Source organism: Neocloeon triangulifer, unplaced genomic scaffold (genome assembly GCF_031216515.1).
Source record: "Neocloeon triangulifer isolate White Clay Creek 2 clone unplaced genomic scaffold, ASM3121651v1 ptg000022l, whole genome shotgun sequence".
Classification (NCBI taxonomy): domain Eukaryota; kingdom Metazoa; phylum Arthropoda; class Insecta; order Ephemeroptera; family Baetidae; genus Neocloeon; species Neocloeon triangulifer.
The window spans coordinates 25434-39449 of NW_026775562.1; the positions used below are offsets into that span (position 1 = coordinate 25434).

At 33.7% G+C, this 14016-nt stretch overlaps 1 long non-coding RNA gene across 1 annotated transcript in view; it reads right to left on the reverse strand.

Moving 5' to 3' along the window:
* Positions 1–1319: 1319 nt before the first annotated feature.
* The window catches only part of LOC132204391 (uncharacterized), a 125067-nt gene continuing 112370 nt past the window's right edge, over positions 1320–14016 (reverse strand). Inside the window, exon 3 of the long non-coding RNA XR_009442522.1 lies at positions 1320–1434. This is a non-coding gene — a long non-coding RNA (uncharacterized LOC132204391). The remainder of the gene's footprint in view (positions 1435–14016) is intronic.

A 14016-nucleotide genomic window follows, 5' to 3' on the forward strand; every position in this document is an offset into this window, starting at 1 on the left:
GGGAGCAGCTGTCATAGATAATGTGCTGTGCGGGCGAGCTACATTCAACATTGGGTGTTGAGTACTCGTCGCGAGTTCTTTCTCTCTATAGTGATGCTTGTTGAAAAAAAAAATGTTGCACGGTTTGTATAAATTATCCAAAGCTGCCTCCAAACATTATGTTTGCCTCTATGTTCATTTTTTTTTTAGGTTCAAACGGTCTTTGTTGTTTTTAAATCAAATGCTCAATTTTATAGAAACTAAATTTACAAATTACAGTCAATCCTTATTTAAAAATTCTATTTTCAGCTTTTTCTGTACTTTTAATGTGTATTTATTTTGCTGTGTATTCATTACTTAATGTATTGAATGGAGAATAAATCAATAGCCTGCTTTGAAATACAAAATTCAAACTCTAAAATGAAAGCTGGAATTAGATGTTTTTAAATGCTTAATAAAATATTTTAAAATTAATCAAACAATTAAAAGTTTCTTCCTAAAATTTAATTACTTTTTTTTTTAAATTAATTTACCACGATTGAAAGAATAAAATCCGATGTTGTTTCCAGCTTTCCAGTATAATACAATTTATGCTTTTTTTTTTCAGTATTTCAACCCGTGTTTGATTTGACTTGAGAGTAAATAAATAAAAAAGGACAACAGCCTGCTGAAAGTAAGTTTTACAACAATGGTGGTTGAAATTTTCAATACACATATTGTTAATCAACAATATAATATGGCAAAAATGACTTCAATTGTTTTAATGATTTAACAGATAGTTGAATTTTTGAGGGATTTGATTCTTAAATCTCGTTATTTGAAGCACACACTTTTGTTTTGTTTTAATGCATTTTTTAAACTTCCATTGCATCTGCGTCATTGAATAAAGAAATTAATTGATTTTAAACAATTTTACTGAATATTTTGCCGAATTATAAAAAAATTATGGGAAAAATTGTGCAACTTTGATTGTATTTCAATTAATTTTGAATAAAAATACGTTGAAATTTTACTCTTCTAATAAAAATTTCTATAATATTTATTTAATATTCATTGGCAAATATCTGAAAATATTACATGCTAGAGAATTTTCAAAGGCATAAACATTAAATAAAATTTGAAATGAGTCCATTTTTTTTTTTTTTTTTTGCAAATTAAACGCATTTCTAACGGCGCGAAGTTGAAAAGCCATATTATTAAAGACTTGTCCGGATTCGTCTGTGTTATCGGCAAAATAAATTTCCCGAAAGTGTCAAGCCGGGCGGTAATTAATGGACATTGCCTTTGTGCGACAGAAAGGTCTCTTTTGGTCAGCTTTATATAATATATATTTGTACTCACTTTTCGGCTATGTGTGTGGTACGGCGTCATGTATTATGAAAACGTGAGGCCGGCGCAGCTGACGCACCTCAATTCATTTCGGCCGACAATCAGCTTGTTGCATCTTTTTGTGAGCTGGAAAAAGAAGGAAGAAAAGTGTCATCCGTGTGTACAAAAATCCCAGCGAGTAATTTGTTATGGCCAGGCTGAGGTGCGGGTTATAAATTGAGGCGTGCGATAAAAGCGGAAAAAAAGCGCGGCCATTTGTTGTAACTTAATCCTGCTCTAGCGTCGTTTTGTATATTATGGAATCATCATACACGTAGGCAACGCATACGCAACGTTTTGATAAAATAACTAGTGCCTCGCTTTAAATTAATCTTCAAGAAGCGTCGCCGTCTCATTCCGTATCCTCTTTCGCAATCGCAAACGACATAAATCGCGGCGCTGCTTTGCTCCTTCGACGTGCCGCCGCCGATTTATTGCCTACACGCAGGGACAGCGAAATAGGAGGAAGGTCGCGTTGTTTCTCGATATATATTCGCGAGTGGGCGTTTTTTTTTTTTAGCAAAGGCTTTTCTAAGGAGCAAGAAAAAGGAATCTGACTGAGTCTCCTTATACATAATTAGATTGAGGCAAAAATAAAATTCTCTGAATTTTAATTTACAAGAGCTTTTTAAGTTCTTCTTTGTAATTAGACCATTTTTTCCTTTACTCAGTTCTCATATAATGCTGGCTGGAATTATATATAAAAAATTTCTTTTATAGATATCAAGATATTTTCCTACTTCAAGTTGACATAAACATGCTCCACTTTGGAGAAGTGAAAATATGACAAATATAATGAAAAAGAAAGACTATATATTATAACAGTTGATGGTGTGAAAGCTTAAATTATAATTAAATTGCTACCACAAAGAATTTTTAGAACTTCACAGCGGAACAAGGAAACGTTTTACTTACGTTTTACACTTTAAGATGCGAAAACACATTTTCATTCAATCAGTTGAGAAAACTGGAAATTGTAATAATAAGGGCTTTGAAATTTGCACACAAAAAAACCGCAGATCTTTCATTTTATTAAAAATTGAGGATTCATGCAGAGCAAAGCTCGAAGTACTTTAAAATCTAGAAAATAAGCTTTAAAATGAAGTGAAGCAGCCGCCTCAACACATGATTTAACGCCGCGCAAGCTGAGTTTTTTTTTTTGTTTAGCTCTTTTTAATTTTATTCCGCAGATTTTTGATTTTATTATAAATTTAGGATTCATGCAGCGCAAAGCTCAAAGCGCTTTAGAATCTAGAAAATAAGCTTTAAAATGAAGTGAAGCAGCCGCCTCAACACATGATTTAACGCCAAGCAAGCCGAGTTTTTTTTTTTTTTTTTTAGCTCTTTTTAATTTTTTTCCGCAGATTTTTGATTTTATTATAAATTTAGGATTCATGCAGCGCAAAGCTCAAAGCGCTTTAGAATCTAGAAAATAAGCTTTAAAATGAAGTGAAGCAGCCGCCTCAACACATGATTTAACGCCGCGCAAGCTGTTTTTTTTTTGTTTAGCTCTTTTTAATTTTATTCCGCAGATTTTTGATTTTATTATAAATTTAGGATTCATGCAGCGCAAAGCTCAAAGCGCTTTAGAATCTAGAAAATAAGCTTTAAAATGAAGTGAAGCAGCCGCCTCAACACATGATTTAACGCCAAGCAAGCCGAGTTTTTTTTTTTTTTTTTTAGCTCTTTTTAATTTTTTTCCGCAGATTTTTGATTTTATTATAAATTTAGGATTCATGCAGCGCAGAGCTCAAAGCGCTTTAGAATCTAGAAAATAAGCTTTAAAATGAAGTGAAGCAGCCGCCTCAACACATGATTTAACGCCGCGCAAGCTTTTTTTTTTTGTTTAGCTCTTTTTCTCTTTTTTCCGCAGATTTTTGATTTTATTATAAATTTAGGATTCATGCAGAGCAAAGCTCGAAGCGCTTTAGAATCTAGAAAATAAGCTTTAAAATGAAGTGAAGCAGCCGCCTCAACACATGATTTAACGCCGCGCAAGCTGAGTTTTTTTTTTGTTTAGCTCTTTTTAATTTTATTCCGCAGATTTTTGATTTTATTATAAATTTAGGATTCATGCAGCGCAAAGCTCAAAGCGCTTTAGAATCTAGAAAATAAGCTTTAAAATGAAGTGAAGCAGCCGCCTCAACACATGATTTAACGCCGCGCAAGCTGAGTTTTTTTTTTTGTTTAGCTCTTTTTCTCTTTTTTCCGCAGATTTTTGATTTTATTATAAATTTAGGATTCATGCAGAGCAAAGCTCAAAGCGCTTTAGAATCTAGAAAATAAGCTTTAAAATGAAGTGAAGCAGCCACCTCAACACATGATTTAACGCCGCGCAAGCTGAGTTTTTTTTTTTTTGTTTAGCTCTTTTTAATTTTATTCCGCAGATTTTTGATTTCATTATAAATTTAGGATTCATGCAGAGCAAAGCTCAAAGCGCTTTAGAATCTAGAAAATAAGCTTTAAAATGAAGTGAAGCAGCCGCCTCAACACATGATTTAACGCCGCGCAAGCTGTTTTTTTTTTGTTTAGCTCTTTTTCTCTTTTTTCCGCAGATTTTTGATTTTATTATAAATTTAGGATTCATGCAGAGCAAAGCTCAAAGCGCTTTAGAATCTAGAAAATAAGCTTTAAAATGAAGTGAAGCAGCCGCCTCAACACATGATTTAACGCCGCGCAAGCTGAGTTTTTTTATTTGTTTAGCTCTTTTTAATTTTATTCCGCAGATTTTTGATTTTATTATAAATTTAGGATTCATGCAGCGCAAAGCTCAAAGCGCTTAAGAATCTAGAAAATAAGCTTTAAAATGAAGTGAAGCAGCCGCCTCAACACATGATTTAACGCCGCGCAAGCTGAGTTTTTTTTTTTTGTTTAGCTCTTTTTCTCTTTTTTCCGCAGATTTTTGATTTTATTATAAATTTAGGATTCATGCAGAGCAAAGCTCGAAGCGCTTTAGAATCTAGAAAATAAGCTTTAAAATGAAGTGAAGCAGCCGCCTCAACACATGATTTAACGCCGCGCAAGCTGAGTTTTTTTTTTTGTTTAGCTCTTTTTCTCTTTTTTCCGCAGATTTTTGATTTTATTATAAATTTAGGATTCATGCAGAGCAAAGCTCGAAGCGCTTTAGAATCTAGAAAATAAGCTTTAAAATGAAGTGAAGCAGCCGCCTCAACACATGATTTAACGCCGCGCAAGCTGAGTTTTTTTTTTGTTTAGCTCTTTTTCTCTTTTTTCCGCAGATTTTTGATTTTATTATAAATTTAGGATTCATGCAGAGCAAAGCTCGAAGCGCTTTAGAATCTAGAAAATAAGCTTTAAAATGAAGTGAAGCAGCCGCCTCAACACATGATTTAACGCCGCGCAAGCTGAGTTTTTTTTTTGTTTAGCTCTTTTTCTCTTTTTTCCGCAGATTTTTGATTTTATTATAAATTTAGGATTCATGCAGAGCAAAGCTCGAAGCGCTTTAGAATCTAGAAAATAAGCTTTAAAATGAAGTGAAGCAGCCGCCTCAACACATGATTTAACGCCGCGCAAGCTGAGTTTTTTTTTTGTTTAGCTCTTTTTAATTTTATTCCGCAGATTTTTGATTTTAATATAAATTTAGGATTCATGCAGAGCAAAGCTCGAAGCGCTTTAGAATCTAGAAAATAATCTTTAAAATGAAGTGAAGCAGCCGCCTCAACACATGATTTAACGCCGCGCAAGCTGAGTTTTTTTTTTGTTTAGCTCTTTTTCTCTTTTTTCCGCAGATTTTTGATTTTATTATAAATTTAGGATTCATGCAGCGCAAAGCTCAAAGCGCTTTAGAATCTAGAAAATAAGCTTTAAAATGAAGTGAAGCAGCCGCCTCAACACATGATTTAACGCCGCGCAAGCTGAGTTTTTTTTTTGTTTAGCTCTTTTTAATTTTATTCCGCAGATTTTTGATTTTATTATAAATTTAGGATTCATGCAGAGCAAAGCTCGAAGCGCTTTAGAATCTAGAAAATAAGCTTTAAAATGAAGTGAAGCAGCCGCCTCAACACATGATTAAACGCCGCGCAAGCTGAGTTTTTTTTTTTGTTTAGCTCTTTTTAATTTTATTCCGCAGATTTTTGATTTTATTATAAATTTAGGATTCATGCAGAGCAAAGCTCGAAGCGCTTTAGAATCTAGAAAATAAGCTTTAAAATGAAGTGAAGCAGCCGCCTCAACACATGATTAAACGCCGCGCAAGCTGAGTTTTTTTTTTGTTTAGCTCTTTTTAATTTTATTCCGCAGATTTTTGATTTTATTATAAATTTAGGATTCATGCAGAGCAAAGCTCGAAGCGCTTTAGAATCTAGAAAATAAGCTTTAAAATGAAGTGAAGCAGCCGCCTCAACACATGATTTAACGCCGCGCAAGCTGAGTTTTTTTTTTTGTTTAGCTCTTTTTAATTTTATTCCGCAGATTTTTGATTTTATTATAAATTTAGGATTCATGCAGAGCAAAGCTCAAAGCGCTTTAGAATCTAGAAAATAAGCTTTAAAATGAAGTGAAGCAGCCGCCTCAACACATGATTTAACGCCGCGCAAGCTGAATTTTTTTGTTTTTTTTTGTTTAGCTCTATTTAATTTTATTCCGCAGATTTTTGATTTTATTATAAATTTAGGATTCATGCAGCGCAGAGCTCAAAGCGCTTTAGAATCTAGAAAATAAGCTTTAAAATGAAGTGAAGCAGCCGCCTCAACACATGATTTAACGCCGCGCAAGCTGAGTTTTTTTTTTGTTTAGCTCTTTTTAATTTTATTCCGCAGATTTTTGATTTTATTATAAATTTAGGATTCATGCAGCGCAAAGCTCAAAGCGCTATAGAATCTAGAAAATAAGCTTTAAAATGAAGTGAAGCAGCCGCCTCAACACATGATTTAACGCCGCGCAAGCTGAATTTTTTTTTTTTTTTGTTTAGCTCTATTTAATTTTATTCCGCAGATTTTTGATTTTATTATAAATTTAGGATTCATGCAGCGCAGAGCTCAAAGCGCTTTAGAATCTAGAAAATAAGCTTTAAAATGAAGTGAAGCAGCCGCCTCAACACATGATTTAACGCCGCGCAGGCTGAGTTTTTTTTTTGTTTAGCTCTTATTAATTTTATTCCGCAGATTTTTGATTTTATTATAAATTTAGGATTCATGCAGCGCAAAGCTCAAAGCGCTTTAGAATCTAGAAAATAAGCTTTAAAATGAAGTGAAGCAGCCGCCTCAACACATGATTTAACGCCGCGCAAGCTGAGTTTTTTTTTTGTTTAGCTCTTTTTCTCTTTTTTCCGCAGATTTTTGATTTTATTATAAATTTAGGATTCATGCAGAGCAAAGCTCAAAGCGCTTTAGAATCTAGAAAATAAGCTTTAAAATGAAGTGAAGCAGCCGCCTCAACACATGATTTAACGCCGCGCAAGCTGAGTTTTTTTTTTTGTTTAGCTCTTTTTAATTTTATTCCGCAGATTTTTGATTTTATTATAAATTTAGGATTCATGCAGAGCAAAGCTCAAAGCGCTTTAGAATCTAGAAAATAAGCTTTAAAATGAAGTGAAGCAGCCGCCTCAACACATGATTTAACGCCGCGCAAGCTGAGTTTTTTTTTTGTTTAGCTCTTTTTAATTTTATTCCGCAGATTTTTGATTTTATTATAAATTTAGGATTCATGCAGCGCAGAGCTCAAAGCGCTTTAGAATCTAGAAAATAAGCTTTAAAATGAAGTGAAGCAGCCGCCTCAACACATGATTTAACGCCGCGCAGGCTGAGTTTTTTTTTTGTTTAGCTCTTATTAATTTTATTCCGCAGATTTTTGATTTTATTATAAATTTAGGATTCATGCAGCGCAAAGCTCAAAGCGCTTTAGAATCTAGAAAATAAGCTTTAAAATGAAGTGAAGCAGCCGCCTCAACACATGATTTAACGCCGCGCAAGCTGAGTTTTTTTTTGTGTTTAGCTCTTTTTAATTTTATTCCGCAGATTTTTGATTCTATTATAAATTTAGGATTCATGCAGCGCAAAGCTCAAAGCGCTTTAGAATCTAGAAAATAAGCTTTAAAATGAAGTGAAGCAGCCGCCTCAACACATGATTTAACGCCGCGCAAGCTGAGTTTTTTTTTTGTTTAGCTCTTTTTAATTTTATTCCGCAGATTTTTGATTTTAATATAAATTTAGGATTCATGCAGAGCAAAGCTCGAAGCGCTTTAGAATCTAGAAAATAAGCTTTAAAATGAAGTGAAGCAGCCGCCTCAACACATGATTTAACGCCGCGCAAGCTGAGTTTTTTTTTTGTTTAGCTCTTTTTCTCTTTTTTCCGCAGATTTTTGATTTTATTATAAATTTAGGATTCATGCAGAGCAAAGCTCGAAGCGCTTTAGAATCTAGAAAATAAGCTTTAAAATGAAGTGAAGCAGCCGCCTCAACACATGATTTAACGCCGCGCAAGCTGAGTTTTTTTTTTTTGTTTAGCTCTTTTTAATTTTATTCCGCAGATTTTTGATTTTAATATAAATTTAGGATTCATGCAGAGCAAAGCTCGAAGCGCTTTAGAATCTAGAAAATAATCTTTAAAATGAAGTGAAGCAGCCGCCTCAACACATGATTTAACGCCGCGCAAGCTGAGTTTTTTTTTTGTTTAGCTCTTTTTAATTTTATTCCGCAGATTTTTGATTTTATTATAAATTTAGGATTCATGCAGAGCAAAGCTCGAAGCGCTTTAGAATCTAGAAAATAAGCTTTAAAATGAAGTGAAGCAGCCGCCTCAACACATGATTAAACGCCGCGCAAGCTGAGTTTTTTTTTTGTTTAGCTCTTTTTAATTTTATTCCGCAGATTTTTGATTTTATTATAAATTTAGGATTCATGCAGAGCAAAGCTCGAAGCGCTTTAGAATCTAGAAAATAAGCTTTAAAATGAAGTGAAGCAGCCGCCTCAACACATGATTTAACGCCGCGCAAGCTGAGTTTTTTTTTTGTTTAGCTCTTTTTCTCTTTTTTCCGCAGATTTTTGATTTTATTATAAATTTAGGATTCATGCAGCGCAAAGCTCAAAGCGCTTTAGAATCTAGAAAATAAGCTTTAAAATGAAGTGAAGCAGCCGCCTCAACACATGATTTAACGCCGCGCAAGCTGAGTTTTTTTTTTGTTTAGCTCTTTTTAATTTTATTCCGCAGATTTTTGATTTTATTATAAATTTAGGATTCATGCAGAGCAAAGCTCGAAGCGCTTTAGAATCTAGAAAATAAGCTTTAAAATGAAGTGAAGCAGCCGCCTCAACACATGATTAAACGCCGCGCAAGCTGAGTTTTTTTTTTGTTTAGCTCTTTTTAATTTTATTCCGCAGATTTTTGATTTTATTATAAATTTAGGATTCATGCAGAGCAAAGCTCGAAGCGCTATAGAATCTAGAAAATAAGCTTTAAAATGAAGTGAAGCAGCCGCCTCAACACATGATTTAACGCCGCGCAAGCTGAATTTTTTTTTTTTTTTTGTTTAGCTCTATTTAATTTTATTCCGCAGATTTTTTATTTTATTATAAATTTAGGATTCATGCAGCGCAGAGCTCAAAGCGCTTTAGAATCTAGAAAATAAGCTTTAAAATGAAGTGAAGCAGCCGCCTCAACACATGATTTAACGCCGCGCAAGCTGAGTTTTTTTTTTGTTTAGCTCTTTTTCTCTTTTTTCCGCAGATTTTTGATTTTATTATAAATTTAGGATTCATGCAGAGCAAAGCTCAAAGCGCTTTAGAATCTAGAAAATAAGCTTTAAAATGAAGTGAAGCAGCCGCCTCAACACATGATTTAACGCCGCGCAAGCTGAGTTTTTTTTTTGTTTAGCTCTTTTTAATTTTATTCCGCAGATTTTTGATTTTAATATAAATTTAGGATTCATGCAGAGCAAAGCTCGAAGCGCTTTAGAATCTAGAAAATAAGCTTTAAAATGAAGTGAAGCAGCCGCCTCAACACATGATTCAACGCCGCGCAAGCTGAGTTTTTTTTTTGTTTAGCTCTTTTTAATTTTATTCCGCAGATTTTTGATTTTATTATAAATTTAGGATTCATGCAGCGCAAAGCTCAAAGCGCTTTAGAATCTAGAAAATAAGCTATAAAATGAAGTGAAGCAGCCGCCTCAACACATGATTTAACGCCGCGCAAGCTGTTTTTTTTTTGTTTAGCTCTTTTTCTCTTTTTTCCGCAGATTTTTGATTTTATTATAAATTTAGGATTCATGCAGCGCAAAGCTCAAAGCGCTTTAGAATCTAGAAAATAAGCTTTAAAATGAAGTGAAGCAGCCGCCTCAACACATGATTTAACGCCGCGCAAGCTGAGTTTTTTTTTTGTTTAGCTCTTTTTCTCTTTTTTCCGCAGATTTTTGATTTTATTCTAAATTTAGGATTCATGCAGAGCAAAGCTCAAAGCGCTTTAGAATCTAGAAAATAAGCTTTAAAATGAAGTGAAGCAGCCGCCTCAACACATGATTTAACGCCGCGCAAGCTGAGTTTTTTTTTTTTTTTGTTTAGCTCTTTTTAATTTTATTCCGCAGATTTTTGATTTTATTATAAATTTAGGATTCATGCAGAGCAAAGCTCAAAGCGCTTTAGAATCTAGAAAATAAGCTTTAAAATGAAGTGAAGCAGCCGCCTCAACACATGATTTAACGCCGCGCAAGCTGAGTTTTTTTTTTGTTTAGCTCTTTTTAATTTTATTCCGCAGATTGTTGATTTTATTATAAATTTAGGATTCATGCAGCGCAAAGCTCAAAGCGCTATAGAATCTAGAAAATAAGCTTTAAAATGAAGTGAAGCAGCCGCCTCAACACATGATTTAACGCCGCGCAGGCTGAGTTTTTTTTTTGTTTAGCTCTTTTTAATTTTATTCCGCAGATTTTTGATTTTATTATAAATTTAGGATTCATGCAGCGCAAAGCTCAAAGCGCTTTAGAATCTAGAAAATAAGCTATAAAATGAAGTGAAGCAGCCGCCTCAACACATGATTTAACGCCGCGCAAGCTGTTTTTTTTTTGTTTAGCTCTTTTTCTCTTTTTTCCGCAGATTTTTTATTTTATTATAAATTTAGGATTCATGCAGAGCAAAGCTCAAAGCGCTTTAGAATCTAGAAAATAAGCTTTAAAATGAAGTGAAGCAGCCGCCTCAACACATGATTTAACGCCGCGCAAGCTGAGTTTTTTTTTTGTTTAGCTCTTTTTAATTTTATTCCGCAGATTTTTGATTCTATTATAAATTTAGGATTCATGCAGCACAAAGCTCAAAGCGCTTTAGAATCTAGAAAATAAGCTTTAAAATGAAGTGAAGCAGCCGCCTCAACACATGATTTAACGCCGCGCAAGCTGAGTTTTTTTTTTTGTTTAGCTCTTTTTAATTTTATTCCGCAGATTTTTGATTTTATTATAAATTTAGGATTCATGCAGAGCAAAGCTCGAAGCGCTTTAGAATCTAGAAAATAAGCTTTAAAATGAAGTGAAGCAGCCGCCTCAACACATGATTTAACGCCGCGCAAGCTGAGTTTTTTTTTTGTTTAGCTCTTTTTCTCTTTTTTCCGCAGATTTTTGATTTTATTATAAATTTAGGATTCATGCAGAGCAAAGCTCAAAGCGCTTTAGAATCTAGAAAATAAGCTTTAAAATGAAGTGAAGCAGCCGCCTCAACACATGATTTAACGCCGCGCAAGCTGAGTTTTTTTTTTTTGTTTAGCTCTTTTTAATTTTATTCCGCAGATTTTTGATTTTATTATAAATTTAGGATTCATGCAGCGCAAAGCTCAAAGCGCTTTAGAATCTAGAAAATAAGCTTTAAAATGAAGTGAAGCAGCCGCCTCAACACATGATTTAACGCCGCGCAAGCTGAGTTTTTTTTTTGTTTAGCTCTTTTTAATTTTATTCCGCAGATTTTTGATTTTATTATAAATTTAGGATTCATGCAGCGCAAAGCTCAAAGCGCTTTAGAATCTAGAAAATAAGCTTTAAAATGAAGTGAAGCAGCCGCCTCAACACATGATTTAACGCCGCGCAAGCTGAGTTTTTTTTTTTTGTTTAGCTCTTTTTAATTTTATTCCGCAGATTTTTGATTCTATTATAAATTTAGGATTCATGCAGCGCAAAGCTCAAAGCGCTTTAGAATCTAGAAAATAAGCTTTAAAATGAAGTGAAGCAGCCGCCTCAACACATGATTTAACGCCGCGCAAGCTGAGTTTTTTTTTTGTTTAGCTCTTTTTAATTTTATTCCGCAGATTTTTGATTTAATTATAAATTTAGGATTCATGCAGAGCAAAGCTCAAAGCGCTTTAGAATCTAGAAAATAAGCTTTAAAATGAAGTGAAGCAGCCGCCTCAACACATGATTTAACGCCGCGCAAGCTGAGTTTTTTTTTTGTTTAGCTCTTTTTAATTTTATTCCGCAGATTTTTGTTTTTATTATAAATTTAGGATTCATGCAGCGCAAAGCTCAAAGCACTTTAGAATCTAGAAAATAAGCTTTAAAATGAAGTGAAGCAGCCGCCTCAACACATGATTTAACGCCGCGCAAGCTGAGTTTTTTTTTTTTTTGTTTAGCTCTTTTTAATTTTATTCCGCAGATTTTTGATTTTATTATAAATTTAGGATTCATGCAGCGCAAAGCTAAAAGCGCTTTAGAATCTAGAAAATAAGCTTTAAAATGAAGTGAAGCAGCCGCCTCAACACATGATTTAACGCCGCGCAAGCTGAGTTTTTTTTTGTTTAGCTCTTTTTAATTTTATTCCGCAGATTTTTGATTTTAATATAAATTTAGGATTCATGCAGAGCAAAGCTCAAAGCGCTTTAGAATCTAGAAAATAAGCTTTAAAATGAAGTGAAGCAGCCGCCTCAACACATGATTTAACGCCGCGCAAGCTGAGTTTTTTTATTTGTTTAGCTCTTTTTAATTTTATTCCGCAGATTTTTGATTTTATTATAAATTTAGGATTCATGCAGAGCAAAGCTCAAAGCGCTTTAGAATCTAGAAAATAAGCTTTAAAATGAAGTGAAGCAGCCACCTCAACACATGATTTAACGCCGCGCAAGCTGAGTTTTTTTTTTGTTTAGCTCTTTTTAATTTTATTCCGCAGATTTTTGATTTTATTATAAATTTAGGATTCATGCAGCGCAAAGCTCAAAGCGCTTTAGAATCTAGAAAATAAGCTTTAAAATGAAGTGAAGCAGCCGCCTCAACACATGATTTAACGCCGCGCAAGCTGAGTTTTTTTTTTTTTGTTTAGCTCTTTTTCTCTTTTTTCCGCAGATTTTTGATTTTATTATAAATTTAGGATTCATGCAGAGCAAAGCTCGAAGCGCTTTAGAATCTAGAAAATAAGCTTTAAAATGAAGTGAAGCAGCCGCCTCAACACATGATTTAACGCCGCGCAAGCTGAGTTTTTTTTTTGTTTAGCTCTTTTTCTCTTTTTTCCGCAGATTTTTGATTTTATTATAAATTTAGGATTCATGCAGAGCAAAGCTCGAAGCGCTTTAGAATCTAGAAAATAAGCTTTAAAATGAAGTGAAGCAGCCGCCTCAACACATGATTTAACGACAAGCAAGCCGAGTTTTTTTTTTTTTTTTTAGCTCTTTTTAATTTTATTCCGCAGATTTTTGATTTTATTATAAATTTAGGATTCATGCAGAGCAAAGCTCAAAGCGCTTTAGAATCTAGAAAATAAGCTTTAAAATGAAGTGAAGCAGCCGCCTCAACACATGATTTAACGCCGCGCAAGCTGAGTTTTTTTTTTTTTTTTAGCTCTTTTTAATTTTATTCCGCAGATTTTTGATTTTATTATAAATTTAGGATTCATGCAGAGCAAAGCTCAAAGCGCTTTAGAATCTAGAAAATAAGCTTTAAAATGAAGTGAAGCAGCCGCCTCAACACATGATTTAACGCCGCGCAAGCTGAGTTTTTTTTTTGTTTAGCTCTTTTTAATTTTATTCCGCAGATTTTTGATTTTATTATAAATTTAGGATTCATGCAGCGCAAAGCTCAAAGCGCTTTAGAATCTAGAAAATAAGCTTTAAAATGAAGTGAAGCAGCCGCCTCAACACATGATTTAACGCCGCGCAAGCTGAGTTTTTTTTTTTTTGTTTAGCTCTTTTTCTCTTTTTTCCGCAGATTTTTGATTTTATTATAAATTTAGGATTCATGCAGAGCAAAGCTCGAAGCGCTTTAGAATCTAGAAAATAAGCTTTAAAATGAAGTGAAGCAGCCGCCTCAACACATGATTTAACGCCGCGCAAGCTGAGTTTTTTTTTTTGTTTAGCTCTTTTTCTCTTTTTTCCGCAGATTTTTGATTTTATTATAAATTTAGGATTCATGCAGAGCAAAGCTCGAAGCGCTTTAGAATCTAGAAAATAAGCTTTAAAATGAAGTGAAGCAGCCGCCTCAACACATGATTTAACGACAAGCAAGCCGAGTTTTTTTTTTTTTTTTTAGCTCTTTTTAATTTTATTCCGCAGATTTTTGATTTTATTATAAATTTAGGATTCATGCAGAGCAAAGCTCAAAGCGCTTTAGAATCTAGAAAATAAGCTTTAAAATGAAGTGAAGCAGCCGCCTCAACACATGATTTAACGCCGCGCAAGCTGAGTTTTTTTTTTTGTTTAGCTCTTTTTAATTTTATTCCGCAGATTTTTGATTTTATTATAAATTTAGGATTC